The sequence below is a fragment of the Gopherus evgoodei genome, chromosome 3 (genome assembly GCF_007399415.2).
Source record: "Gopherus evgoodei ecotype Sinaloan lineage chromosome 3, rGopEvg1_v1.p, whole genome shotgun sequence".
Taxonomy (NCBI): domain Eukaryota; kingdom Metazoa; phylum Chordata; order Testudines; family Testudinidae; genus Gopherus; species Gopherus evgoodei.
Genome location: NC_044324.1, coordinates 24377720 through 24383735, shown reverse-complemented (window position 1 = coordinate 24383735; position 6016 = coordinate 24377720).

Sequence of the window (6016 nt, the reverse complement as noted above, 5' to 3'; positions counted from 1 at the left end):
AGAGAAAGGAAAATAAAGGTCTGTAATAAGATAGTGAAATCTCGTATAAACATGAGTCAAAATGAGCTCAGACCCTTGGAACAGTGAAAATGTAAGCTGCAAACCTGTTCCCAGATTGGGTCAAGTATTACCCCTTTCTGTGTAGTGCTGATCTATTTTGGGTTAATAAACTGATTGAGCAGTCATCTGATGGCTCATTGATCAGTAATTTAAATCAAACCCTCCAGAGAATGCTCTAACTTACTCCATCTTGTAATGGCCCTCAAGGAATCGCTGGAACACAGTGCATGCTGGCCAAGTTCCCACCCCAACATAGCACTCACTTGCTCCCTAGATGAGGTGCCTGGAAAAGTGTGGTGCAGTGCTGAATAAGTTAGAGTTCTTTTGCATTGCTAGAGTGATTCCAAAGGGCTGTATTGCAGGCCTGGAGCATGACCTGACACCTTACACCTCCCCTCTTATGAAAATGGGACAGAATGCAAAGCATAGGGGAGCCTCAAATTTCCTTCTACGGTTACCATTTAAATTACACTTTGCCTGCCAGAGAAAACAAGCAAGCAAACCTGCCGCCCTGCCTCCTTCCAACTCCAACCAATGTAATGGTCTCTGTCCAGTTCCCAAGTTTCCAAACTGGAAAGCACTGTCGTTGGCTGGTCACATATGGAGGACATGATGCTGCTGCTAGCTATGGGTGGGAGCCACAGCCTTACAAAAATTAATCCTTTTAAAGGCTGTCACGTGTACCATAACTTACAAAATTCCCAGTACAATGATGCGGCCCAAAGGCCTAGGTACCAATGAAATCACATTCATGGCAGTACTTTAAATAGAACATCACTAATGGTACTTCCTAGGCCTTTATGCTGGCTCTCTGCATGAGGTGAATTTCACCTGAGTGTATTGATCAGGGAGGTAGGAGAAAGTGAGGGAACAAAAAGAGAAAAGAAATCTTTGCGGAGGAAGAGGATCCCTAGAGCAACACCGCAAGGGACCCTCAAATGGATGCAGGCCCTGAATGAACTAGCAGCAACTCCTCACATCATACTGGCAGGCAGTTTTAAAAAGAAACAGCTTCTCATAATTTGCAGGCTAAGGAGAGCTTTTCAGTTCTAACAGATTTGCTAGAAATGCCATGGTATATAGTTTTATTAGTCTGTGAGGGTTTGCCTTTTATTCAAAGAAATAATGAGTCGTTTCTTAAGTAGCTCTTAATATTTTATCCTAGGTGGACTCAATCATCTAACGTCAGGAGTTGACAAGTGGTAATTGCATGTGTATATTATCATAAGGTATAATCTCAGGCCCAGTTGGATAGCCAATGGTGAAAAGTCTGTTAAAACAATAATTGTTTTGATTTAATTCCAAACCAAGAGAGTAAGATTCATAGATCCATAGATTCTAGGACTGGCAGGGACCTTGAGAGGTCATCTAGTCCAGTCCCCTGCCCTCATGGCAGTGCCAAATACTGTCTAGACCATCTCGGATAGACATTTATCTAATCTACTCTTAAATATCTCCAGAGATGGAGATTCCACAGCCTCCCTAAGCAATTTGTTCCAGTGTTTAACCACCCTGACAGTTAGGAACTTTTTCCTAATGTCCAACCTAAACCTCCCTTGCTGCAGTTTAAGCCCATCGCTTCTTGTTCTATCCTTAGAGGCTAAGGTGAACAAGTTTTCTCCCTCCTCCTGATAACACTCTTTTACATACCTGAAAAAGATAGATAGCGGGAAAATAAGGAGCAATTATATTTTATTACATGATCTGTTTTTCATACCAGGGATTATATTTAATCTCTTAACTTCTACATATGCTCGCAGTCTTCCCCACCATCACTTCTTGATAATGCCCTAATCACATACATGTGGTTCTTTAAGTAGCCAGTCTTCATGTACAGGACAAATTTCTGCTCTCTCTTACACTGCAGTAAACTCCAGTTTGAAAGCAAGTGCAACAGAGTAGAATCTGGTCCACCTCATACAACCCACTGCTCACATAGTAGTTGTGCTTGCTTGTGATGGGAGACATTCACCTCTCATGAGCCACCTGTTGGCTGGGTGTGGTGCTGCAATCTATTTTCTTGTGGAGCCGCCCATAGATTGTCAACCTCAATAGGCAGGTCTTCAGTGGCTCACCTCCCCAGCTAAGTCACACAGTCAACAATAGATAAACCCCGTCTGAGGTAGTCAAGTCCAAAACAAAACACAAACAAAAGTCTTCCAATCCCTGGCTCAAACTGAACTCAGCCCCTTCTTTCTGAGGGCACCTTCCCTCTTCAGCCACTCTTGGGCTCCTCTAAATTCAGCCTTCTGCTCAGGCTTCTGAAGGAAACTTATCCCCTTCTCCAGTCTTAGTAAAGAGTGCCCCTGGAACTGTCGGTCTACCCTCACCAGGGCCTTCAGCTCTGTCTCTGGGCCCTTTTAAATCTAGCCCCTTTTCTTGGGCTTTTAAACTAGCCGTGTTCCCTTTCTGGGGGGGGGGGGGGGGCTTAGGCCACTCCAGCACCAGCTGCTGGGAGGACTCAGGTCCCCAAGTCATCTGGGTCCCAATCCTGGGACCCTATATATCTCAGACACACATTGTTTCCTTTACTTGCTTGCTGCTACATTCCCTGGGCCTCTTCACCTCTGTCCACTACCCTAGGGCTAGAGATCTCAGGTCCTCTTGTTCCCAGATTTAACAAATACAGCCCATCACACTCCCTTTGGCCAGAGCAGAGCCACCTTCCTCTCCTACTGGCTCCAGCCAGGAACTGACATGCTCAGCCCCTGCAGCTCCTTTTATCTGAGCCTGCTGGGCACTGATTGGCTGTTTCTATGTAGCCTCTCTAGGCAGGCCTGGAGGACGCACCTTCACTGCTCCTTTCCTGTGGTGGGAAGTGGCAGCCCCCTGAAGCCTCCAGAAGGGGGCCCCGAAGGGTCAGGTGCACCCAGTGATGAGCTGCCAAAATATTAACAACTGGTTCCCTCCCCTTACCCCAGGAGGGGGTCTTGCCCCCCCACCCCTCCAGAACTTCTGCCCCATTCACCCCCCTTCCCTGTCCCCTAACTGCCCCCTGGCGCCCCATCCAACCCCGCCGCTCATTCCTGATGGACCCCCGGAACCCCTGCCCCATCCAACCACCCCTTCTCTCTGTCCTCTGACTGCCCCTAGAATCCCTACCCCTGACTGGCCCCCATCACCCCATCCAACTCCTGCTCCTTCCTGACTGCCCCCCCGGATCTTTGTCCCCACCTTTGCCCCCACTCTTCCATGCCCTCTGACTGCCCCTGGAATCCCTACCCCTGACTGGCCCCCGTCACCCCATCCAACCCCTGCTCCTTCCTGACTGCCCCCCTGGACCTTTGTCCCCACCTTTGCCCCCACTCTTCCCTGCCCTCTGACTGCCCCTGGAATCCCTACCCATGACTGCCCCCCATCACCCCATCCAACCCCTGATCCTTCCTGACTGCTCCCCCCGACCTTTGTCCCCACCTTTGCCCCCACTCTTCCCTGCCCTCTGACTGCCCCTGGAATCCCTACCCCTGACTGCCCCCCATCACCCCATCCAACCCCTGCTCCTTCCTGAATGCCCACCCTGACCTTTGTCCCCACCTTTGCCCCCACTCTTCTCTGCCCTCTGACTGCCCTGGAATCCCTACCCCTGACTGGCCCCCATCACCCCATCCAACCCCTGATCCTTCCTGACTGCCCCCCCGACCTTTGTCCGCACCTTTGCCCCCACTCTTCCCTGCCCTCTGACCGCCCCGACACTAATCCACCACCCCAACTCCTCTGCCCTCTATCCAACACCCCCTCCCTGCTCCCTGCCCCCTTACTGTGCTGCCTGGAGGTCAGGGCCGGGCCAGAGCCGCTCGGCCGGGGTTGGGACTGGAGCTGCTCAACTGGGGCTGGGCCGGAGCTGGGGCACCAGCCTGGCCAAGGTCGGGGCCGGGGCTGGGGTCAGGGGCCAGGCCGGAGCTGTGTGGCACCTGGAGCCCTCCTCGTGTGCCCACCTGCCCCAGCTCACATGTGGGAAGCCGCTGCTTCCTTCTCAGCCCTCCCAGGCTTCCCACGCAAACACCTGATTCGCAGGAAGCCCAGAAGGGGAAGGAGAAGCTGGGGGAGTGTTCAGGGGAGGAGGCAGAGACGGAGTGAGGTGAGCTGGGGCCAGGGGAAGGGCAGGGAGCTGCTGGAGCTTTTGTTAAATTTAAAAGCCCTTTTCAAACCAGTTGTCCCTTGCAGGACAACTGGTTCTAAAAGGGCTTCTACATTTAACAACCGGTTCCCGTGAACCGGTGGGAACCAGCTCCAGTTCACCACTGGGTACACCCCATCACAATGGTCCATTTCCCCTTAGCTACAGTTACTCTTTCAGGTGTCCAATAAATATTAGGTGGCATCATTCCAATTGCTATTGTCTGAGCTTCCATTGTCTTCAAAAGTTCTGTATTCTGCCTACGTGAAATTGATTTTGGATGAAACTTGGGAAATAAAGTCTCAGATGTGGAAAATAACTGGAACCCCACCTGATAATATATGATCCTGGTAAGTACTGAACACTTCCTACCACCATCAATAGGAACTAAGGATGTTCAGCATTCACCTGATTCACTCAGCACCTCCCAGGATCTTGACCCACAGTCTCCTTTATAAAACATTCCCACCCCTCTCGCCTGAGTCCTTGTTCCAGGAGACAGTGACTTTGTTGTGTATTTCCATGTGCATTTGAATTTAGCACTAAGCACTGAAAGGCCAAATCCATCCCTATTGTAATTCTGTTGATGTTTTAATGCTGTTAAGGCTCGTTAAGGCCTGTCATGGTATCTTTCCCCAATCTGAACCTTAGAGTCCAAAAGTTGGGGTACCAGCATGAATTCCTCTAAGCTCAGTTACCATCTTAGATCTGATAGCTGCCACCAATCAGGACTTGGAGTGCCTGATACACTCTGGTCCCCCAAAAACCTTCCCTGGGGACCCCCAAGACCCAGACCCCCTGGATCTTAACACAAGGAAAGTAAACTCTTTCCTTCCCCAGTGCCTCTCCTAGGCTTTTCCTCCCTGGTTTACCCTGGAAGATCACTGTGATTCAAACTCCTTGAATCACAACACAGAGAAATCAGGTTTGTTCCCCCCCCCTTCTCTTCCCCTCCAGGGGTTCCCTCCCTGGGCTTCTGGAGAGATAGACAGATTCAAGCTCCGTGAATCTAAAACAAAGGGATTCCACCCTTCTCCCCTCCCTTCTCCTTCCCTGTTAAGTACAGACTCAATTCCCTTGAGCCTCAACAAGGGGAAAAAATCAGACAGGTTTTAAAAGCAAAACTTTTAATAAAAAGAAAGAAAAAGTAAAAGGTGTCTCTGTAATTTAGATGGTAAAAGTTACAGGGTCTGTCAGCTTATAGAAACTGGAGAAAAAGCCTCCTTCAGCAGAAATACAATTTAAAATACTTCCAGCCAAATACAGATTAGAACTCTACCAGCCAGATACACATTTGCAAATAAAGAAAACCAATTAAAAAGACTAAACCGCCTTTCTACTTGCACTTACTACTTGAATAGAAAATTAGAGCCTGTAGTACCTCCGGTCACTCTCAGATCCCAGAAAGAACACAGACAAAGAACAAAGAACCCCCCCACCAGCTTCCCTCCACCCAGAGTTGAAAGTATCTTGTCTTCTGATTGGTCCTCTGGTCAGGTGTTGTTTGTTAACCCTTTACAGGTGAAAGAGACGTTAACCCTTAGCTATCTGTTTATGACAAGGCCTGATCCAATATTCACTAAAGTTATTGAGAGTTTTTCCTTTGCTTTCAATGGGCATGGGACTGGGCCCACAGAGCAGACCAGCACTGAAATATTTGATAACTCCATATGGAAAGGTCCTATAGCATTTAATAGAAAATAACTAGGATTTAATATAAAATTATATCCTTGATGTAGAATCCATAGGATGGTTCAAAGATTCATAGAAAGGAGCTTATGTTCTATTACATGCTGTTTGCCAGCTTCTCAGCTGGTCTCAGTCAGCATAGCTCCATAG